The following is a 25,919-nucleotide window of genomic DNA, read 5'->3' on the forward strand; positions in this document are numbered from 1 at the left end:
TATTTGGTTTTTCATTTTTTTTCCTTTCTGAGTACAGTATACATTATTGGTGGTACACGACAATGCAGGGGTCCCCAAGCCCCTCCCCTTCTTCAGGGGATCTGGGATGGAAACTGTGTAGAGGTCAGGAGATTCTCAGTGTGTTGAGGGATGAGTTGGGGAGAGGACTCCCCGGTAACTGAGGGCCTCTGTTCTTCTTGTCACTGGGGCTGGTGGCCCGGTGGTCTCTCACTCCTTGGAGGCCTTTTGTACCATAAGGTCTACCACCTGGTTGCGTTAGCAAAATTCATCGTCATACTTGACAAAGTGGTCATTGAGAGCAATGCCAGTCCCCGCATTGAAGGTGGAAGAATGGGTGTCACTGTTGATGTCACAGGAGATACCTGGTCCTCAGTGTAGCACAGGATGCCCTTGAGGGAATCCTCTGATGCCTGCTTCACCACCTTCTTGATGTCATCATATTTGTAGCTTTCTCCAGGTGTCAGTTTGGATCCATGACTGACAGGTTGGGGGTGGGGACACAGAAGGCCACGTCAGTGAGCTTCCTGTGCAGCTCAAGGATGACCTTTCCTGCAGCCTTGGCAGTTCCAGTAAAAGCAGGGATGATGTTCTGGGAAACCCCTCAGACATCATGCCACAACTTCTCAGAGGGGCCGTCCACGGTTTTCCGGGTGGGAGTGATGGCGTGGACTGTGGTCATGGGTCCCTCCACAGTGCCAAAGTTGTCACAGGTGACCTTGGCCAGAGGACAATGCCAAAGTCGTCACAGATGACCTTGGCCAGAAAGACCAAGCAGTTGGTGGTTCAGGAGGCATTGCTGACGATATTGGGGGAGTTGGCATACTTCTCATTAGCACTGCGCCCAAAGATGTGGCTATCTGTCAAATGAGGAGGTGCAGAGCACCTGGAGAATTTCTTTAATATGTGTTCTTGTACCAATGCTACCCTGTGTTGATTGCAATGATCCTGTACTCTGTTTTAAGACATCAGAAGACAAGAACTCTAGTTTCTCCTTTGCGAGATTGACTTGCCTACTTACAAATCTCTAATTTTTCCTATAAATTCTACTGTAATTTTACTGTTGTTAAAACACAACTGCAATTTTTTTGGGGCTTGAACTCTATAGATTAATGAGAACTGATTTTTTAATTGAGGTATAATTGACATAAAACACTATATTAGTTTTAGGTGTACAGTGTAATGATTTGAAACTTGTATACACTGTAAAATAATCACCACAATCAGTCTAGTTACCATCCATCACCATAAAGTTATACAATTTTTTTCTTATAATGAGAACTTTTAAAATTTACTCCCATTGGCAACTTTCGAACATACACTATAGTGTTATTAACCATAGTCGCCATGCTGTACGTTACATCCCATGACTTATTTTTACGTGGAAGATTGTACCTCTTGACCTACTTCATTCATTTTACCCAACTCCTAACCCCCTGCCCTGTGACAGCCACCATTTTGTTTTCTATGTCTATGAGCTTTGCTTTTGTTTTGTTTGTTCATTCATTTTGCTTTTGAGATTTCACGTGTAAGTGAGATCATGTGGTATTTGTCTTTCTCTGATTTATTTCACTTAATACACCCAAGGCCCATCCATGTTGCTACAAATGGCAAGATTTCATTCTTTATTTGTGGCTCAGTAGTAGTCCATTATGTATGTGTACATCTTCTTCATCCATTCATCCATCAATGAACACTTAGGTTGTTTTCATATCTTGGCTATTATAAATAATGATTCAATGGACATAGGGGGTGCATACATCTTTTTGCCTTAGCATTTTTGTTTTCTTCAGGTGACTACCCAGAAATGGAATTGCTGGATCATATGGTGGTTCTGTTTTATTTTTTGAGGAACTTCCCTACTGTTTTCCAGAGTGGCTGTACCAATTTACATTCTTACCATCAGGACACAAAGTTTCCCTTTCCTCCACATCCTTAACAACACTTACTTTTCTTGTATTTTTGGTAATAGCCATTCTGACAGGTGTGAGGTGCTATCTCATTTTGGTTTTGATTTGCATTTCTCTGATGATTAGTGTGGTGTTGAGCATCTTTCAAGTGCCTGTTGGCCATTTGTCTTCTTTGGAAAAATGTCTATTCAGGCCCTCTATTCATTTTTATATCAGACTGATTGTTTCTTTACTATTAAGTTCTATGAGTTCTTTATATATTTTGGATATTAACCCTGCATCAGATAGATGGTTTGCAAATATTTTCTCCCATTTAGTATGTTGCCTTTTCATTTGGTTGATGGTTTCCTTTGCTGTGCAAAAACTTTAAATCTGTTATGTTTCTATATGCTAACAGCAAAGTATCAGAACAAGAAATTAAGAAAACAATCCATTTACCATTGCACCAAAAAGAATAAGGTACCTAGGAATAAATTTAACCAAAGAGGTGAAAGACCTGTACACTGAAAACTGTAATATATTGATGAAAGAAGGTGAATAAGACACAAATAAATGGAAAGATATTCTGTGCTCATGGATTCAAAGAATTAATATTGTTAAAATATCCATATTACCCAAAGCAACAAATTCAATGCAGTACCTATCAAAATCTCAACAGCATTTTTCACAGAAGTAGAACAAACAGTCCTAAAATTTGTATGGAAACACAAAAGACCCTAGGTAGCCAAAGCAATCTTGAAAATAAAGAACAAAGTGGTTAAGATAGTAAGTATTCTATAAGTATGCTATACTTATAGTATTCTATGCTTTAGATGTAAGAATAAGTCCATTCCATACTCCAGAGTGTGAGAAATTAAGATCTAGCTTTCCAGGGAATACTTATGTATATTTAGAATTCTTATCTAAGGATTTGTCCCATGTAGTCAGCTTATTTATTTATCCAATAACTTGTTTATGTCAGTATAGGGTCATGTATATTTATTTTATACTTTTGATTAAAATCTAATGTTGTTTTGGTGTTCCAAATAAATTTATATAATATATAAAACATAATACTGTATATAATGATCCCTAATTTATATTTTATATAATAAAACATAAATATTAAAATATTTTTGCACATAGTACTATACTGTTTTTTTTAACTTGTTTTTTTTTAATTTTTTAAAAATTTACTTCCAAATTTGTTAGCATACAGGGCAACAATGATTTCAGGAGTAGATTCCTTAGTGCCCCTTACCCATTTAGCCCATCACCCCTCCCACAACCCCTCCCGCAACCCTCAGTTTGTTCTCCATATTTATGAGTCTCTTCTGTTTTGTATACTGTTTATTTTATTCCAATTTTGGCCATTTGGAGTTCCTTGAGATTGATTCCTGTGTTCCTTTGACATGCTTCCATCCTTGTGTTTCTTGAGCACAATCTTGTTTTCTGGCACTATAAGATGCTACAAGCCCATTTTCACTTTCACTTACTGCAGACATAAAATCAGCCATTTCTCCAATGAGCTCTAGTTTCTTTCATCGGAAAGTGGTATTTAGAAAGCAAGATCTAGGCCAAGGGTACGCTTTGCTACTGGGTTGTCATTGTGTCTACATCTTGTCAAAGGACCCAATTAGGAAATGTCCGTATTTATACTAACCCATGCTTATGTTTTTTTAAAAAAATAAGCTTAGTGCCCTGTTCCCCTGTTTTCTTATTTAACCCTTCACTCTCTGGTTTGGTAGTTTGCATTTTTGGTTTGTTGGTTTTGGTTTTGTGTGTGTGTGTGTGTGTGTGTGTGTGTGTGTTTTCTCCAGTGTTCTTTAAAACCCACCCATGCTATACAACTATAAGCATTTTCTATTTTCCTTTTTCCTCTCTCTTTTATTTTTTAGATGCATAATTTTAATTGTTTTGTAATACATAACATTTATAAATTAATTTTTTACCTTCATCTTCACTCAGGTTTTAGTTTTATATGTACGTTTTAAAATATTCAACATTAGTCCTTTTGCTGAAGTTATCTCTGTCATCACTTGTATAAAAATTCATCCTCTAGTAGATTCCTCAAGGAAGGCTAATGGGCGCAGAATTCCTTAAATTCTTTTTAAAAATGTTTCCATTTTTATTGTGGTATACTTGGCAAATAAACATTGTAAATATTTAAAGTGTATAATATCATGGTTTGGTATATGTACTCATTGTAAAAATGATTACCACGGTCAAGCAAATTAACACATCTATTGCCTTTCATAATTACCTTTTTTTTTTGATGTGGTGAGAAAACTTAAAATCTAGTGTCTTAGTAAAGTTCAAGTGTACATTTCAGTATTATTAACCATAGTCACCATGATCTACATTAGGTCTTTATTTTTTTATTTTTATTTTTTAATTTTTTTTAACATTTATTTATTTTTGAGACAGAGAGAGACAGAGCATGAACGGGGGAGGGTCAGAGAGAGGGAGACACAGAATCTGAAACAGGCTCCAGGCTCTGAGCTGTCAGCACAGAGCCCGACGCGGGGCTCGAACTCACGGACCGCGAAATCATGACCTGAGCTGAAGTCGGCCGCTTAACCGACTGAGCCACCCAGGCGCCCCTAGGTCTTTAGAACTTATTCATCTTATGACTGAAAGTTTGTGTCCTTTGACCAACCCCTCCCCATTTTCCCTGACCCCTAGCCCCTGGCAACCATGGTTTTATGTTTATTCTTTTATGTTGAAATTTTATTTTAGTAACATTGATATTTAAAGAAAACCTTGGCTGGATATACAATCCTTGATTCACACTTTCTTTGTTAAATAGCTTAGTACTTTAAATAAACCTTATATCTTATGGGTGTTTTAAATTTATAGCAAAATTAGGGAAATAGTATGGAGTTCCTATAAATCCCATACCCAGTTTCCTGTTGTTATATCTTTCTGTACCATGGTATATTTGTCATTGTTAATAAGTCAATATTATTACATTATTATTAAAAGAAATCAATGCTTTATTTGTATTCCCTTAATTTTTATTTAACATTCTTTCTATATTCCCAGATCACATCCAGAATAACATAATATATTTAGTTTTCATGGCTCTTTAGGCTCCTCATGGTTGTGATAATGTCTTAAACTTTCCCTATTTTTGAGGACCTTGACAGTTTTCAGGAGTACTGGTCAGGGATTTTGGAGAATGCCCCTCAATCAGGCTGTTTCTGATGCTTTTCTCATGTTTAGACTGGAATTATGGATTTTGGGGAGGAATACCACAAGAACTGAAATGCCATTCTCCTGATATCAAGAGTTCATATTACAATATAACTTATAATTCTGATCTTAACCTCAGCCACCTAGCTGAATTAGCTTTTGTCATGGTTCTCCACTGGAAAGTTACTCCTTTTTTTTTCTTTTTTAGAAAGAAGTAATTATGTGCAGTCCACTCTCAGGAGGGGGGAGTAAAGTCATTCTCTGCCCCTCCTTCACAAAAGTCCTGTGGCTCAGCTATTCAACCCTCCCCACGGTAAACACGTGGCAACCACTGATGCACTTGCTATCTCTAGAATTTTGCTTTTATTCAGCATGTCATATAAATGGAATCATACAGTATGTAGCCTTTTAAAGAGTGGCTTCTTTTACTTAATAATGTGTACTTAAGGTTCATCCATGTTTTTGTATAGCTTCATGGCTCATTTCTTTTTATTGCTGAATAGTATTCTATTATAAAGATCGAGCACAATTTGTTTATCCATTCATGTATTGAAGGACTGCATGATTCCTTACAAGCTTTAGAGATTTTAAGTAAAGCTGCTATAAACATGTGCGTGTAGGTTTTTGTATGGACATAAGTTTTCAAATCAGTTGAAACCTAGGATCATGATTGCTAGATTGTATGACAAGACTATGTTTACCTTAGTAAGAAATGGCTAAATCACCTTCTGAAGTGGCCATATCATTCCATTTTTCATTCCAAGCAGCAAAGGATGAGATTTCCTGTTGCTCATGTTTGTTTTGATTTTTTTTCATATTCTTAAGTGCTTGTTTTAATATATTTAATTATTTTTGTAGTGTAGAGTTACAGTTCTATTCTGTTTCAAGGGTGTTTTTCAGGGTTAATATACTCAGTTGAGTGAAATTTCATTCCTAATTTTGTAAATATTTCTGCATGGATATTACTTTCCTCTTGCCCGCTTTTATGGCATTGGGGTGATTTATAAGATTCCTAGTTTAACATTGCCCTTTGTTGTCAGTCTAGCAAAGTCTAGGTTCTGTAGTAGTGTTTTATTTCTCCATTATTTCTCTATTTTATTTTGCTTACTTTGATGGCGAGAGAGGGGTTTTGAATGTTGTGAATCTTTGGTTTTAAGTTGACCTTGTATTTTTCAGGACTTTAAATTTTCATTTTTTTCTTTCTTCATTCCCAACGTCATGTAGTTGCCACGGACTGATTTTTCCTTCCTTGTAGCCTTTATTCTCCCCCCAGGAGCTAAGGGATTGTAAAACTGTCCTTTTAAATATTACGTAGTTCTATAAATTGCCTCTGGCCCTTGAAATCAAATTTATGTTGAAATTTCCTACCTGTACTCCATACTCTGACTTCCCTGAACCCTTTATCACTGTGTTTAGACTTAGAGCTGGTTGGGGCGCCTGGGTGGCGCAGTCAGTTAAGCGTCCGACTTCAGCCGGGTCACGATCTCGCCGTCCGTGAGTTCGAGCCCCGCGTCGGGCTCTGGGCTGATGGCTCAGAGCCTGGAGCCTGTTTCCGACTCTGTGCCTCCCTCTCTCTCTGCCCCTCCCCCGTTCATGCTCTGTCTCTCTCTGTCCCAAAAAAATAAATAAACGTTGAAAAAAAAAATTTAGACTTAGAGCTGGTTTAATGTGGCGACAGGTTGTTGCGTCACGACAATCTGTCGCCGTCGTGAGGCGGCCAGTGCACCTAAAGGTGCACATTCCAAATCGCGCTGAGGCCTCTCTAGCCACAGTACCCCTCACAGCTTTTCCCAGTCTGCATTGCTCATCACAAAGCCCTGTGGCAGGGAAGAGTCATGGAGGCGTGAGTGTAAGTAACTGTGTGCTAAGTATTGTTGATTTCACTTTGCGTGCCTCGGTCATTTTGTAATCTCAGCATTCCATCTTGAAGTAATGCTGAGGTGTGATTTTGGTGTCAAATCTTCATAGTTCTGAACTCACTTCACATATGTAGAGAAGGAAATTTTGGGAGTTGATAACTACACATTCTTTTCAGCTCTCTGGAAGTTCCGGCTCTTTCTACCCGTCTCTCTGTCTGTCTCTGTTATTAATGCCCATTGCAGAGTATGGCACTTTTCAGAGATAATTTTAAGATAAAGAATGCAGTTTAGAAGTTGTGAGCAGGAAGCTTGGAGTCAGGTTTGAATTATAGTTTTGGCTTTCCTATTTATCTTGGGCAAGTTATTTAAATGAATCTGTTTTGTAATGTTATTGTGAGGAATAATAAGAAAAATACAGGAAATGCCAAGTGTAAAGTATGCCACCTGTAGGAGTTTAGTGAATATCAAATCTTAGTGGCAACACATCAGTGTGACAATTATACTTGGGTTGCATATCTTCTAGTGTTGGATTATTTCTACATGAAGAACTCACAAGATCCATTTAGTAAGTCCATCCATTCCTAAAATATTGTATTAGAGTCCAAAATGCATGTTGCATTGTAGATAGAAAACATTATAGATTTGTGAACCATAGGAAACTTTGTATTTAAATTTAATTTCATAGACCAAACTACAAAATGATAGTAATAATCAGCCATTACCATGAGAAGTAAAATCTGTTAAAACCAAATTTCTTAGGAGGGCGTAAGACGGCGACAGAGTAGGACAACCCTAGGCTCACCTCATCCCACGAGTACAACTACATAACTACCAAATCATCCGAAATACCCAGAAATTGACCTAAATACTGACAACGAACTCCATAGCTAAATAGCCAAAGTGACCTTGAAAAAGAAAAGCAAAACTGCAAACATCAGAATTCCAGACTTTATATTACAAAGCTGTCGTCATCACAACAGTATGATAAAAATGGCGTAAAAATAGACACATAGATCAGTAGATAAAATATAAAATGCAGAAATGAACCCACAGCTATATGGTTAATTAATCTTTGGCGGAGAATGAAAGAATGTCCAGTGGGAAAACACGTTTTTGGGAAAACTGGACAGCAGCACGCAAAAGAATCAAACTGCACTGCTTTCTTCTACCATACACAAAAATAAATTAAAATTGGATGAAAGACCTAAATGTGAGACAGGAAACCGTCAAAATCCTAGAAGAGACCACAAGCAGTAACTTCTCTCTAGATATTTCTCCTGAGGCGAAAGATAACAAAAGCAAAAATGAACTATTGGGACTTCATCAAAATGAAAAAGCTTGTTCACAACTAAGGAAACAACCAACAAACTAAAAGGCAGCATACAGAATGGGAGAAGATATTTATAAATGATCGATTTGGTAAAGGTTTAGTGTCCAAAATATTATAAAGAACTTATAAAACTCAACACCCATAATGGAATACTCCAATCAATAAATGGACAGAAGGCATTAATAGACATTTTTCCAAGGAAGACATACAGACGGCCAGTAGACACATGAAAAGATGCTCAACATCACCATCACTCATCATCAGGGAAATGCAAATCAAAACTACAATGAAATATCACCTCACACCTATCAGAATGGCTAAAATCAACAACAGATAAAACAGGTGTCGGTGAGGATGTGGAGAATGGGGAACCTCCTTGCACTGTTGGTGGGAATGCCAACTGGTGCAGCCACTGTGGAAAACAGGATGGAGGTTCCTCAAAAAGTTAAAAATAGACCTACCCCACCATCCAGCAATTGCACTACCCAGTATTTGCCCAGAAAATAGAAAGATACTTCAAAGGGATACATGCACCCTGATGTTTATAACAACATTATGTATAATAGCCAAAGTATTATTCATTGATTGATGAATGGATTAAGAAAAGGAGGTACACACACACACACACACACACACACACACACAATGGAATATTACTCAGGCATAAAAAAATGAAATCTTGCCATTGCAAATCTTGCAATGGCATGAATGGAACTGGAAAGCATTATGCTAAGTGAAATAAGTCAGAGAAAATCAAATACCGTATGCGACAAGGGGAAAAAAAGAGAGGGAAACCAAGAAGTAAACTCTTAAATATAGTGAACAAACTGATGGTTACCAGAGGGGAGGTGGTTGGGGAGATGGGTTAAATAGGTGATGGGGATTAAGGAGGGGTCTTGTGATGAGCACTGGGTGATGTATGGGAGTATTGAATCACTATATTGTACACCTGAAGCTAATATTACACTGTATGTTAACTAACTGGAATTTAAGTGAAAACCTGAAAAATATAAAGTGATCTAGCAAACAAGCAAGAAACCCGTTTCTTCTAGTAGATGCTTAACTGGAAAAATAGAATAGACTATTGATATAAAACATTTATTATTTGTTTTCATTCTATGTCTTTGGAATCAATATTTACATGAAAAATTGACCAAGAGAAAATTTCAGAGCCTCTTCCTATTTGACTGATGTTCTGGGACTGAAATTTCCTGTTCATGGATAAATTTGTTCTGATTTTTTATTTATCCTAGTTCATTTGAAATTAGCATCATTTTGCTTTACTGATTTTATTTAAATTCTTATTCATGTAGTAAGGAAATAAGTAATGTTCTAGTTCCACAATTTTGTTATTTGGTTCACTAATAATTCAACAACTAAAATATTTTTTTTCTAAGGGCACTTACGTGGCTCAGTCAGTTAAGCATCTAACTCTTGATTTTGGCTCAGGTCATGATCTCATAGTTTGTGTGTTTGAGCCCCACATTGGGCTTCTTGCTGACAGTGTGGAGCCTCTTTGGGATTCCCCCCCCCCCCAACTCTGTCCCTCCCCCACCCTCTCAAAATAAATAAACATTAGAAAAATAAAACAGGCACTACTAAATATTTGTGACTCTAAGCCAAGGCTTTATTGCCTGCCCCATGAAGGTATAACAAAGTACTTGGATGTGATGTGTTCTATGAACACAGCACAAAGAAGATAATTCCATAGGATATTGCTAAGTAACCTACTAAGTCATGGTACTGAAGGGCAACATGGCAAAATTGGGAACATTGTAACCCTGTTCTCATATTAATAGCTTCCATTTGTTGTTTGTTTGTTTGCTTATTTGTTTGTTTTTGCCTACCTTCATTTTAAATCCTGTTGTCAGTGACCTCATGATACCTGCTCTGCACCAAAGTTTCTTCAGTAAACCAAACTTCCATTGGGAATTCCATAGAAGAGCCTGAATAATGTACCTTTTTAATGAGTGCATATTTAACAATTAGAGTACAACCCTATTGACATGCCCATTGGGTCAGAGTGAAGACTGGTAGACCTGGTCCACATAAAGAAGCTGCAATTAATTACCTCTCAAGTTGTAGCTTCTTCTGCCGGTTTATGTCCCTGCACTTTTCAAAGTTGCATTGTATTTCAATTAACTGGATCTGTTTGAAATGAAAGATCTGGTCTGATTTGCTGCTAAGAAGGCTAGGTTTTCCCTGTTGCCCGTAAACTATGACAAATGAGATGGAAAAAAAATGAAAAGCAGGTGGTGGGGGGAGCTGCCATCTGTCAGGTTTAAAAGTCAAACACTTAGTCTTAGAACTTTAGTAAGGACTAGCAGAACATGTAAACATGTTTATTTTTTTCAAAAGATACATTAAGAATTCTGTTTTATTTTGTTCCCCAAAGAAAATGTTTTATATATGTATATGTGTATGTATATATGTATGTGTATATATATAATACAGCAGAAAATCATATTCATTAGCCTGAATATATCGTGAATGAATTACCTTATCCAAAGCAAAATAAAGCTCTTTCCACAATTTATAACATGCAAAATTTTGCTGGCACTCTAATAAGAATGATACCGATTTCAATTTGGCAGCTGACTTAAGATCCTACTAGCACCATTAAGGTTGTGACTTTTATCAGTATCTTGCCCTATTGTGAGATAAAAAAAATAATCTGCGTTTTTTTGTGTGTGGGCTGAACTTGTACTTTATGGAAAAGTTGAAAGTATATTACTTAATGCCAACCTTTGTGGTTAAATAGATGCTATGTGTAAAAATAGAAGCTAGCTAGCACTGGTTGCAATTTTAATTTTTTTTTTTTTGTTTTTCTTTTACAATTTCCTGAACAGTGATGAAATTTTGGGAAAATTACCAAAGGTACAAGCCAATTGTCTTTAGAATATCTCTCAACTCCTTCACAGACTAACCCAGTTAATGGAGTACTCCAAATCTTGATGCAAATGTTCACTAATAGTTGATGTGACTACAACCAAAATATATTTCCAAGCTAATAAGGAGTAAAGTACATCTTCTAACTTGATTTTTCCCTACGTAAAGATTTGAGCATATGAAGTAGCAGGTGGTTCAATGCCTAATAACTGTTTTGGGGCCAGGAGATCTTAATTTGGAGTTCATGGATCCTGGGTTTCTGCTAATTAAATTCAACTGGTATGTGAATTTGGAAAGGGAAAATGACATCTCTTTTTCCCCCATCTCCAAAAAATTAGCATTTCCTTTGATTTTGAAAGTAGGCAACAGAGCACTAGAATAAAGAGACCATACCTATGACTTTGTCAGCAATAGACAATGCAGATAATTCCATGTGCATAAAAAAGTTGTAATTATAGTGAAATAAAATTTGAGCTCATCTTATGTCAAATTTATGATCCTTGTAGACCTGATGATCATCTTGTACCAAATTTGTTATAAGGAAGAAGATATATTACTGTATTGTCTAAATTTGAAAATATTTTGACAACTATTTCAATATAACTGTTTTTTTCATTTGTGAATATATTAAAAGTACCTACTTTAACTGGTTACTTTAAGGATAAGTGGGATAATATATATAAAGTGCTTAGAACAGGGTCTGAGACACAGTATATGCTGTTGTTACCTGTTTTTAGAGATTTCATAATTCTACTGGAAATACAGAGCATGCTTCCGTGAAACTTACACATATGTGACAGGAGGTAATGTGTACCAAAATAAATAATCGAAATGAAAAGTATTTTAGGAATTCAAATAAAGGGAGAAATTAGAGTTGTCTAGGATTCTTCTAAGATGGTCATGGAGGAAAGAGATTGAGTTTAGCTGGGTTTGCCTTCCAACTCATAAAGGTTGATTATAGTGCATGTGAGCATTGCTGAGTGTAAGCAGTGGCTCTGGAGTGGGTTTTAGGACCGCTCTGGGGGACGCTTGCGATGGCACAAAAAGATGAATTACTTCGTCGACAGTCTTAAAGTTTCCCTGCGTGATTCCTGCTGGTGCTGCTATGGAAAGTTGATACAGTTCCACAGGCAAACAAGAAAAGCGGTATGGCAGGGTGTGGAAAGCATGGGCTCCTGAAGCAGGTTCGGCTTTCCATCCTGCCTCTGCAGCTTTTGGAAAATTTCTTAAATTCTCTGTGTTTTTTTTTTTTTTTTTTCGCATGAGATTCTGTTTGCTTACTCATGAAGCAAATGCTTATCACTTGTTTATTTTGTGCCAGGTACTATGCTAGATTCTGAGGATAAGGCAAATAAGATACATAACTCCTCGTGGAATTTAAAGTCTCTAAAATGAGAAAATTATACCTACCTCATAGGGGTCTGTTGAAGATTAGGGATGTTATGAATTCGTGTTCTAATATTGTAAAATGTAAAGAAAACAATATATTTAAACCGTGTGTTACCATCCCTGACCTATAGCAGGTCCCCAGTACGTGCCAGCTGGTTCTGGAACAAACTCTGAAAGGTATTCAGGTGAGTCTCACACACAGTCAGATTTGACGACCGCTAATCTGGAGCAGCGGTTCTCAAACGTGATCGCATGTTGGAATCACCTGGGGAGGTTACAAATTACTGATCATGGGTTCCACACCCAGAAATTCTGATTTACTTTGTCTTGGGTGTAGCTTGGGCGTTGGGATCTTTAAAAGTTCCTCAGGTAATTAGAATCTGCAGCCAAGGCGGGGAACAACTAAGGAAAATACCAAGCGTCCAAATATGCCAAGTTTAAAGGTTTTGACTTTTTATTTTCACTCTCCGTCCTAAATTTTTGGTGATAGCACTCACTAGGGATTTCGCCGAATGCAATTTTACAATGGCCAGACTCCTTCTGTGACATAAAATTGGAGAAAAGTAAGCAACGTGAAGATGTGTGCATGTGTGTGTTTGCATACTTCTCCTAACTACCCTCTGGTACAATATTATCCCATTTAGATATGTGTAAAAAGAGGTTTACGATAAGTAACTTGACTGTCGTAATAAAGCTAGTATGTTTCAGTACCTTGGTTTAAAACCAATTCTGCCAGACTCCAAAACATACACGTTTAACTAGTTAGTCCTGTCTCATAAAGAGGTGACTCTTGGCTTGTATTTTAGAACTCTTGCCTTGCTCTGGCCAGAAAATATTCCCTCGGGCTCTTGGTTGTCATTTGGCTTTTGACTTGTTGCTTTTCTAGCGTCCCAATGTCTGTGTACTGTTTATGTATGCTATCATTGTGGCTCTCAACCTAGTTCTGACCTGAAACTTTATCCGACAGTTAGTATCTTCTTTAATACTTACACGGTGGTAAACACAGTGATTGTGTATTACAGATGAGAAAACTGAGGCTCACCAGTTAGGTAATTTGCCAGAGGTAACAACTAGTTAGTACTGAAGCCAGTACGAGAATTCAGGAATACCAAAGTGCATTCTTTCAACGACCACTAGTCCACTCTGCTCTCCTTTCCCTATCATTTCCCATCTCCCTCCATGGCATCCAACAGCTGTCTGCAACATAACTACACATTCAAGGGGGGAAACCTCTCCATCAAGACCTCAGCAGCCGCTTAGGAGAAACTAAAGCCCGTCGATTTAAGATCACATGCAAATTAAAGTTAACTTGATAGGGAAGCATTGAACCCGATGTTCTCAGAAAAGACACCTGCTCAGAAGAAAGGAAATAGTAGGCATAGTGGCAATAGTGATATTGTCAAATAGTGATATCACTCATTTTGTGCCTCAAGTAATCAAGAAAAAGGTGTAATACAGTTTGTTAAACGAGTTAAATTCTAGGAAGATTCATTCCAGAGATGACTAAATAAGGGGGAGAAATAGTTTTGGAGCTTAAATGTATAAGTTGCTGTCATTTAGAAAATTATATATACCACTTTATTCTCTAATAAAAAAATAAAAATAATAAGCGTATGTGTAATTCACCAGCTCCCTTTTGGTAGATTGTTATCTCTGAATTGGAATTTAATGTTGTCTGCCCAGCTTTTATCTGAAGATGCTATTAAAAACAATTCACAACTATACTTGTTCTGGTATTTTTCTGGAGGACATATCGACAACGTTATTTAATGTGCTGTATAAAGGCACTCATTTCTAGTTTAGTCAAAGCTAGTCTTCCCTTAAATAATAGTATGGTTTATAATCATGAAACTGTCTCACATTTAGCTCAAAATTGTTTAAAATGCCAACAGTGTTGAAAGTGATTTATTAGAGACGCAAGTTTGCCCATGGAATGTACGGATGGCTTTTCAATAAAGTGATAATAAAGTAATTAGACCCGCATATCCCATAGCTCCTACTAGAGAACATTAATTTCATGGGATATTTAAAATTGGTATGCAAAAAAATTTTCTTAGTAAGCTTGAAAACACTGGGTTCAATGAATGTATATCCATTTTTTTCTTATAGGACTTCTCAGTGCCTTTAATGTGCTTTTGATTTCCCCAAAGGAGAATATATTCTGCAACATTTCCCAAGCTTATTTGACCATTTAACCATTTGTTTACAGGGTATCCCATAAACACAGAAAATGTGCATTAGATATTTTATTTTATTTTTTTATTTTATTTTTTTATTTTTTTTTTTAATTTTTTTTTTCAATGTTTATTTATTTTTGGGACAGAGAGAGACAGAGCATGAACGGGGGAGGGGCAGAGAGAGAGGGAGACACAGAATCGGAAACAGGCTCCAGGCTCTGAGCCATCAGCCCAGAGCCCGACGCGGGGCTCGAACTCAAGGACCGTGAGATTGTGACCTGGCTGAAGTCGGACGCCTAACCGACTGCGCCACCCAGGCGCCCCATGTGCATTAGATATTTTAATGAAAAATGAAGGTTTGGGGAATCTGTAATTATGCTGAATTAAAGGGAAAGAAAGGAACTAGAATTACAGCAAGGCTTGCCTAGCCTGCTCCTCTCTAGTCTGAAACAGCTGTATTAATGGTTTTGAGGGGCATTAAGATGGTTGGTGAGGGCTGATCTGGATACGAGCCAGATCACAGGTCCATATGGGATAGACACAACATAGGAATGAAAACCATCACAGGACTTCATCTCAAAAGAATGGAAGGAACATTTCTAAATACAGATTTCCCTTTTTTCCCCTCCTTTTTCTTTATTCACTATGTGATTCAATTTATACAATGAGCAAGACAGAAAAAAGCTAATCTATCACGGCGATAGAGGTTAGGCTAGTAGTTACCTCTGGGGGTTAGGTATTGACTGGGAAGGATGCAAAGGGAACATCTAGTTAATGGAAATACCCTATATCTTGATCTAGGTGAAGATTATATATATAAACAGCTATATATATATTATATATGTATTATACTACTATATATTATATAAACAGCTTGATACATTTTTCCATGTATATGTTTATACTGATACATATACATGGAAAACTGTATCAAGCTGTTTACTGAAGATGTATATACATTATAGGCTGTAACATTTACACCAATAAAGAGGAAAATTTTTAAATGTAGGTAATAAGTATTGATCTATATACACCTCCTCTATATTTTTGCTGCCTATTCAATACAGATTTCTTCATAGAAATTCCTTTTAAAAAAATTTTTAATGTTGATTTTTGAAAGAGAGAGCACAAATGAGTGGGGGAGGGGCAGAGAGAGAGAGGGAGACACAGAATCCAAAGCAGGCTCCCGACTCTGAGCTGTCAGCACAGAGCCCGACACAGGGCTGGAACCCATGAACTGCGAGATCATGACCTGAGGCAAAGTTGGATACTTAACCAACTGAGCCCCCGAGACGCTCCTAGAAATTTCTTAATACAGATATTTCTTTTTTTTAATATGAAATTTATTGTCAACTTGGTTTCCATACAACACCCAGTGCTCATCCTAACAGGTGCCCTCCTCAATGCCCATCACCCACCCCCCTCCCACCCCCTATCAACCCTCAGTTCATTCTCAGTTTTTAAGAGTCTCTTATGGTTTGGCTCCCTCCCTCCCTAACTTTTTTTTTCCTTCCCCTCCCCCATGGTCTTCTGTTAATTTTCTCGGAATCCACATAAGAGTGAAAACATATGGTATCTGTCTTTCTCTGTAATACAGCTATTTCAAGGGAACTCTGCACTGCCCTGGCCAGCATATCAACACAAAGGATGGAAGGATGGATGTACATTCATAAGTAATATTTGCAAGTTAGCACAAATATTTACCACTTACTGTTAGAGAGTAGCATTCTAAAGGAAGGATAGGCAATGGGAGCAGTCTGGCTCAGGAAGATTTTATCACTGATGTCATTCATAATCTCCGGTGCATGGTGATATTAGAAAAAAATAACTATGGGGAATTTTATCGTTATTTTTAAATTCTCCTACAGCGGTACGTTCCCTCGGTGCCTGCACCTGGAGTGAACCACTTCTATACCCCATACTTGGTATCTTGCTGCTATTAGAAGTTATCTGTAAATAGATCCCCACGTAAGACATTAAATTGCTAGGAAATTTTGACAAAACAATGATTCATTTGCATATCTTTTGAAAACATCTAAAACAGATTTCTGCCAATACCAGCCATTTTCACGTGTGCTAAGATTTATTCGAAATTAAATATATATATATATTTGGAAAAAGAATTCAGTAGAGTTTCTAAAATGTGGCATGAGTATGGCCATAGAAATGAGTAGTTATAAACCTTGGCAGGCTTATTGTGAAATTCTCTCAATAAATCTATTAAAATCAAGTGCCCTGGAAATTTCAGTTGCATAAATTTACCTCCAGCTGATCATCTTCTTCATTAAAGTAATACTGAAATTGATTATAACCTGCGTCTCTTATCTCTTGTATTTTGAATGTGCAACATATTTAAAGTGAACCGAAATGATGTCCACCAAATTAAAAGGGCTGTTATTAATTGGACTCCTCTAGGATTTCTATTTGTACCTTGTCTCTGCTACAACTCTAATTCTGCTTGGAGACCTTATATTTCTTTCTCTCTCCAGAGGTTTTCCCTGGCTTTGTGTTATGCCCTCCAGTCTCTGATCCAAAATTACTTGTGCCCCTATGAGTGTATCCTCGTCTTTGCATCTCAGAAAGAAATGACACACTATAAGCTTATGACTCCTTTTATCTGCTGAAAATAGAAATAAAACCCAAACCACCTCAGGGCCTGTTAGAGAAATAGAGGGTTCAAATGTCTTTCAGCAACATAACCCATAACCCAGAATGTGAAAGGGCGTTAGTGGTACTTTACTGGAGGCAGTAGAAATGTAGAAAGTATCATTGCTAATTGATGATGGGATGACGGCCAATGATCACTAAAATAAGACAAAAATTCATGTGTATTCTGCATTTCATTTCTTGAATTGCTATTAAAAGAATGAAAATTCTGTCTGGTCTACTTAGGTCTAATATTAATATATTATTATCTAATAGATCAATATTATAATGATTTCCAAGAGAGCATACTCCAGATATTTATCAAGTTAAGGAACTTGGCATTTAAAAAGTTTTGAGCCCAACTTGCAACAGTATACAAAAACTAAGGTATATTAGAAACTGATAATTATGCTTTCAGATTCTAGATGCAATTGACAGAGGTAACGCTATTTGGAAAATAGCAGGATAAATTGCCTCTAAATTACCACACACATGGGGAACCTGGGTGGCTCGGTCGGTTAAACGTCTGACTTCAGCTCGGGTCATGATCTCACAGCTCGTGGGTTCGAGTCCTGCGTCGGGCTGTGTGCTGACAGCTCAGAACCTGGAGCCTGCTTTGGATTCTCTGTCTCCCTCTTTCTCTGCCCCTCCCCAACTTACTCTCTCTCTCTCTCTCTCTCTCTCTCAAAAATAAATAAATATTAAAAATGTAAATTACCACACACGTAACATAGATATCATCATTTAAAATAATCCAATAAAACAATAATAAAATGTCAACTATTCAAAAACACAAATAATCACTTCTTGAAAGACGATTGAACTGAGCAAGTGTGGTTCTAAACGTTCTGTCTGTAACCAGCTGTGGGACCTTGGTGTTTTAACTGCTCTGGCTTTCAACTTTCTTATCTATAAATGAAAGGGTTTGAGTAGACCATCCTTAAAGTCATTTTCAATATGTCATTTGTAATGTGAGCACTGTTTGACCTGCTTAAAGAAAAGGCTGCCACCTCCTTACATCTGTGATTTCAATTGTGAAACTTCACAAGGGACACGAAGCTAGTCCAGCTACAAATCTTCCACGTGCTTTAGAGGTGGCATGGCTTAATTCTTCATACCTACCACCTTGACAATTACTGATATCTGGCTTAAGTGTCCTTCAATTCAGAAATTCCATCAGACTCAAAACTGTCTTTATTAGCAATCAAGGTTTTTTTTTTTTTTTTTTTTAATTTTGAGAGAGAGAGAGCGCGCGCAAGCGGGGTAGGGGCAGAGAGAGAGGAAGACACAGAATCTGAAGCAGGCTCCGGGCTCCGAGCTGTCAGCACAGAGCCCGACGCAGGGCTCGAACCCACGAACTGTGAGGTCATGACCCGAGCTGAAGTCGGACGCTCAACCGACTGAGCCACCCAGGCGCCCCTCAACTTTTTTTTTTTTAAGTTAGGTCTTTCTCATTTACTTGTGGGAGAAGTGTGTTTTATCAAAATGTTGGCAATATGAACATACGTATTAGAAATATTGCTCTTCGTAGCTTTGGTTCAATGTAGCGAGCAATTACTGAAGATCTTTCTGAGACCCTGGGGAAGCTCCAGTGGTAAATGCAGGTATGTCCTGTGACTGCACATTTTCTCTCTAGCCATTGCATCGAGTTGAGGTGTTCCCTCTACTGTGAACATCGGTGTTAGGAATCATAATTCTCCCAGCTGTCCACTTATGTTTTGAGCACCAACCAATTGTTATTGCTGCATCTTCGGATGACGTTAAGGTGGAAACTTTACTCAAAGAATCAGATCTTAATATAGCTTCTAATGGGGAGTATCCAAATTTCCTGGTAATTATTGTTGTATTTATATAAGAATATGCTTAGAAAACATCTGGAAGCTGTTAACAACCCCTCTTCAATTAGAAGTCATAGCTTAGGATTCTGTGAGCATGCTTGTCAAGTGTTTTCTCTCCCTCGGAGAATAGTAGTATGTAGAAACGGAAACCCAAACCAAACAAACAAAGCGTGAATTTTTCACTAAATTCCGGGGGTAGAAAAAAAAAAGTGATGGTTATTGGCTTCAATTCTATAAGTTACTGGCAATACACTTCTCTAGATAAGTGAAAGTGACTTCTTTTGCAGATCCAGGCTTTGGGATTTTTCCTAATCAAGTAGGATAGGATATATAAGTAGAAACACACACACACACACACGCACGCACACACACACACATGCACACACACACATCACAGCATAGGTCTTTGGCATCAGAGTTTGATTCTGTTCTTGGATCTGTGATTTTCCAGCTTCAAGTAACTTTATTCATCATTAGTTTTCCAATCTATAAAATGGAGACAATGAATGATACCTAGTTCACTGGGTTATCATGAAAAGTAAACTAAACAAAATATGTGTAGCAGAGTGAAAATACACCATTTAAATAGTTGGTAACAGAATTCTTCTTATTAAGGGAACTGTTTTTAATTAGAAAAATAAGCTATTTAGGCTGGGTACAGTATACTTTGTTGGTGGCACATGACAAAGTAGGGCTCCCTAAGCCTTTCCCCTTCATGAGTCTGGGATAGAAACAGTGTCAAAGTCGGGATATTCGCTGTGTGATGTCGAATTCAGTTGAGACAAGGACTCCCCAGCTGCTGAGGGACTCTTCTGTGCTCTTAATGGGGCCAGTGGTACGAGAAGCATTGCTGACAGTCTTGAGGGAGTTTTCATTCTTCTCACGGTTCATGCCCATCACCACCATGGGACATCACTAGAAAGGACAGCAAGGATGACCCTTTGGCTCCACCCTTCAAGTGAGCCCTCCAGCCTTCTCCAAGGTAGTGAAGACCCCAGATTCAGCACGAGCATTACCCCATTTAACGTTGACAGGATCTTGTTCCTGGAAAATGGAGATGGGCTTTCCACTGATGACAAGCCTCCCATTCTGAGCCCTGACCGTGCCATTGAACTTGCCACATGAAGAGTCATACAGTAACATGTAGACCATGTAGTTGAGGTCATTGATGGTGACAGTATCTACTCTGTCCGTTAAAAGCAGTCCTGGTGACCAGGTGCCCAACATGGCCAAATGTATTTACTCTCACTTTCACCATTGTGTCTCAGAGGTGCAGCTGGCACTGCACAAGAAGGTACTCCTGTCTGTTGAATGGGGCAGAGCAGAGAGCCTGAATTATTTAGCTATGGAGTTATGGTCCTGAAACCATGGTTTAGAAAAAGTAGGAAATAATTAACTTCTCTGCTTGAGAATTGAATAGGACTTTTAGTCATGAGGAGAAGGAAGAGAGAGAAATAAGTGAAATTTTGCAAGTCTGAACTATGAATAAATAAGTGGCTGGAAGGTGTTCCGTATTAGGATGGCTAAAGGCTTAATACCACAAATAACTACTTTTGATTTCTTGGTATTCTTGCAATGTAAAATTCTTCTACCTGCTCATATGCTACCCACACAAATGTCATTTGTAAATAGTTCTTTTTTTTTTTTTTTCAACGTTTATTTATTTTTGGGACAGAGAGAGACAGAGCATGAACGGGGGAGGGGCAGAGAGAGAGGGAGACACAGAATCGGAAACAGGCTCCAGGCTCCGAGCCATCAGCCCAGAGCCTGACGCGGGGCTCAAACTCACGGACTGCGAGATTGCGACCTGGCTGAAGTCCGACGCTTAACCGACTGCGCCACCCAGGCGCCCCTCAAAGGAAAATTCATGTGCGTGATTGCCTTCTTCAGAACACTATGAGTTTCTTTTTCTCTTTTTTAATTTTTATTTAATTTATTTTTTTAATCTACATCCAAGTTAGTCAGCATATAGTGCAACAATGATTTCAGGAGTAGATTCCTTAATGCCCCTTACCCATTTAGCCCATGCCCTCTCCCACCACCCCTCCAGTAACCCTCTGTTTGTTCTTCATATTTAAGAGTCTCTTATGTTTCGTCCCCCTCCCTGCTTTTATATTATTTTTCCTTCCCTTCCCTTATATTCATCTGTTTTGTATCTTAAAGTCCTCATATGAGTGAAACCATATATTTGTCTTTCTCTAAGTTCGCTGAGCATAATACCCTCCAGTTCCATCCACGTAGTTGTGAATGGCAGTATTTCATTCTTTTTGATTGCTGAGTAATACCACATCTTCATTGTCCATTCGTCAGTTGATGGACATTTGGGCTCTTTCCATACTTTGGCTATTGTTGCTAGTGCTGCTATCAACATGGGGGTGCATGTGTCCCTTCGAAACAGTACCCCTGTATCCCTTGGATAAATACCTAGTAGTGCATTTGCTGGGTTGTAAGGTAGTTCTATTTTTAGTTTTTTGAGGAACCTCCATACTGTTTTCCAGAGTGGCTGCACCAGTTTGCATTCCCACCAGCAGTGCAAAAGAGATCCTCTTTCTCCGCATCCTCGTCAACATCTGTTGTTGCCTGAGTTGTTAATGTTAGCCATTCTGACAGGTGTGAGGTGGTATCTCATTGTGGTTTTGGTTTGTATTTCCCTGATGATGAGTGCTGTTGAGCATTTTTCCATGTGTCGGTTGGCCATCTGGATGTCTTCTTTGGAGACATCTTTTGCCCTTTCACTTTTTTTGCCCATTTCTTCACTTGGATTATTTGGTTTTTGGGTGTTCAGTTTGATAACAGAACACTATGAGTTTCTTAAAGGTCGAGCGCATTCAATATTAATTGCTAGATTCCTATTTTTCACTGTAAGAGTTGGCCTGCAGTAGATAATCAAATGAAACACAGTGACCAAATGCTTAGAATGTTACGTCAACAACATGAAAAGATAGGGAAAACCTGGAAATGCAATGGTAAGAATATATCTTTATAATATATTATCTTTGCCTCTCATAGCAACATTGGGATGAGGTCATTTCCTTGGACTCTGAACCATAAACACCATAGCCATCCTTTAGAGCCTGCCTTGGAAATGGAGGGAAGTGTAATCTTGTGACTTTTCTTCATGGGTAATAAAAGAACAGTTACCTATGAAATACGTGGTAAAGGATAAATACTTTTATTCTTTTAATTTTAGGATCACCATTTTATTTATACTTTTGAATTAGTTTCGTATTAGGTGAGTAAACCTGTGATATTTTGTCCCTTTTATATTTCATTTATGTAGCTTAAAACCTTGTTTCAGTGGTGGCTCCAGTACTCAGATTAAATCTTTTCAATATGGAAGTGCCATTTTAGCCTGGCTGTCAGAGAAAGTTAAACACATGCATTGAGAATATGCAGGAAGTGATTTATAACTACTTCAAATTTTGCTTGTCATGTGTTTGGACTAATTAAAATAAATTATCAAGGTAATTAAAAAAATCTTCCAACAAAGAGAAGCTCAGGACCAGATGGCTTCATTAGTGAATTCTTCTAGAAAATTAAAAAAAAACAACAACAAAAAGAATTAATACCAATCCTTTTCAAACTTTTCCAAAATCTTTAAGAAGAGAGAACACTTCCAAACCTATTTTATGAGACCAGAATTACCTTGATATCAAAGCCAGACAAAAATACTACAAGAAAAAAAAAAACTACAGGCCAATATTCCTGATGAATATTAACACAAAAGTCTTTAATAAAATACTAGCAAACCAAAGTCAGCAGCACATTAAAATAATCACACACCATGACCAAGTGGGATATATCCCTGTGATGCAAGAATGGTTCAACATATACAAATCAATCAATGTGATACACCATATTAACAAAAAAAAAGGAAATATATCATATGAGCATCTCAACAGAAAACACCATTTGACAAAATTCAATATCTTTTCATGATAAAAACACTTAAACTACTTATAAAAGGAAATTATCTCAATGTAATAATGAAAATATATTAAAAGTCTGTAGCTAATTTATACTCAATAATGAAAGACTAAAAACTTTTCCTGTAAAATCAGAAACAAGGCAAGGATGCCCACTCTTACCATCTTTAACTAATATAGTACTGGAAGTCTTAGCCACAGCAATTAGGGAAGGAAAGGAAATAAAAGGCATCCAAACTGGAAGAGGTATAATCATCTCTTTTCAAGATGGCATGGTCTTGAATGTAGAAATCCCTACAAATTTATGAAAAAATCTCTTAGAACTAATAAATAATTCAATAAAGTTGCAGGATAGAAATTGACACTCAAAAATCAGTTGCATTTTTATAAACTAACAACAATCTGAAAAAAATTAAAGTAACAATCCCATTTATAATAGCTACAAAAAGAATAAAACACTTAGGAATAAAGTTAAACAAAGAGGAGAAAGAGTTGTCAACTAGAAACTAAAATCAATCAATCAATCAATCAATCAATTACACTGAAAGAAATTAACAAACACAAATAAATGGAAAGATATCACATGTTCATGGATTAGAAGACTTAATACTGTTAGAATGTCTGAAGTACCCAAAGCAATCTACAGAGTCAACATAATCCCTATCAAAATTCCAGTGACTTTTTTAAAAAATAGAAGACAAATCCTAAAATTCATACAGAATCTCAATGGACTCTGAAGGGCCAAAACAGTTTGAGAAAAAAGAACAAAGCTGGAGGCCTCACACTTCCTGATTTCCAAGCATATTATAAAGACAGGGTAGGAAAAACCATATGACATTGGATAAAGACAGACATCTCCACCATTGGAATAGAAGAGTGAACCCAGAAATAAACTCTCACATGTATGGTCAACTGATCTTCAACAAGAGTGCCACGACTGCCCAATGGGGAAAGGATAGTCTTTTGGGAAACTGGATATCTACATGACAAAGAATGAAACTGGACCCTTGTATTATACCATATACAAAAATTAGCTCAAAAAATGAATTAGGAACCTAAACATAAGCTCTGAAATGATAAAACCTCTAGAAGAAAACGGGGAGAAATCTTCATGACACAGGAATGGGCAGTGATTTGTTTTTGGATATGACACCAAAAGCACAAGTAACGGTAGCAAAAATAGACAAATGGGACTGCATCAAACTTTAAAACTTCTGCACAACAAAGGAAACGCTCAAGAAAGTAAAAAGTCAACCTATGCGATGGGAGAAAATATGCACAAACCATATACCAAATAAAGGGTTAACATCCATAGTATAAAAAGAATGTGTAAGATTCAATAACAAAAGATCAAAAGACCTGATTAAAAAATTGGCGAAGGAGTTGAATCAACATTTATGCAGTGAAGATCCACAAGGGGCCAACAGGTATATGAAAATGTGCTCATCATCAGCATCAGGGAAATGCAGAACAGGGGCACAATGATATATCGGCTCACGCCCATTAGCCTGACCACTATAAAAAAAAAAAAAAAAACAGGAAATAACAAGTGTTAGGATGTATAGAAATTTGAGCCCTTGCGCAGTGTTGGTGGGGCTGCAGAATGGTACAGCTGCTTTGAAAACAGTACAGAGGATCTTTAAAAAATTAAAATTAATTTAAAATTTAATTAAAATTAAATTAAAATTAAAACTACGGTTTGATCTGGCCATCCCATTTCTGGGTATGTATCCAAAAGAACTGAAAATAAGATCTTGAAGACAGATTTGCAACACTATTCACAGTAGCCAAGATGTGGACGTTGGAACCTAAATGTCCATTAATGGATGAATGGAGAAAGATAATGTGGCATATATAGAGAATGGAATATTGTTCAGCTTTCAAAAAAAGGGAAATTCTGTCATATGTTACAACATAGATTAACCTTAAAGACATTGTGATAAGTGAAATAAGCCACTCACAAAAAGACAAACATTACATGAACCCGCTAAGAGGAGTTATTTCTTTATTTATTTAATTTTAATTCCTGACTCTCCCCACATAAATGTAATTTTCATCAGAGCAAAGGTATTGTATGTCTTGCTCCGTGTGTAAGTAGTGAGTAAATCTTTGATGAATTAGTTTTTAATTTTTGCTGAAAAATAATCCATTGACTGGAAATATATTTATTCCTTTATTTGACATTATTTAAGAAACATTGCGGTCAACATCTTCTAGGTTTCTCTGTATTTGGAAAAAGTACACAGAAGTTGATGGATGTATCAAAGGACATTAATTTTTGAGTTTGAAAATCATTTAGCTTTTCAAAAATTTAGCATCTTTATGCATAAAATGTGTGAAAATGTATACCAACATCATCATCTGGTCTTAGGAGGTGTGCAAATGAGGTTAATAGGTGGGAAATGCATAGAAGTATTATTATTCTGTCTTGAAAGTATTTATGAGCATATATTCCTTTCTATTTGTGATATTGATGAGGTAAAATTGAACTGTGATACTGCAATATAGAAGGATCACCCAGGATACCATGCTTTAAAAAATCTTAACACTATTGCCTAATTAAAAGTTGTGGGTGGAGCAGGGGTCCATATTACAAAGTAGCTTATGGCCTTTTGAAAGAAGCACTGGTATCTGAATATATACTATTAGTGAGCCAAAGACTAACTGTTAGTAAGGCATCAGTATGTAACTGGGGCTGGTATGTTTATCGTTTTAGTGTCCATAGGAGAGAGTAAAAGGCTGTTGTATTGTTGGGCTCGTAGG

General features: G+C 37.2%; 1 pseudogene; it reads right to left on the minus strand.

Annotated features, from left to right (window-relative positions):
* Positions 1-265: 265 nt before the first annotated feature.
* On the minus strand, positions 266-20,488 carry LOC123594287 (annotated as a pseudogene).
* Positions 20,489-25,919: the final 5,431 nt, after the last annotated feature.

Source organism: Leopardus geoffroyi, chromosome X (genome assembly GCF_018350155.1).
Source record: "Leopardus geoffroyi isolate Oge1 chromosome X, O.geoffroyi_Oge1_pat1.0, whole genome shotgun sequence".
NCBI classification, from domain to species: Eukaryota; Metazoa; Chordata; class Mammalia; order Carnivora; family Felidae; genus Leopardus; species Leopardus geoffroyi.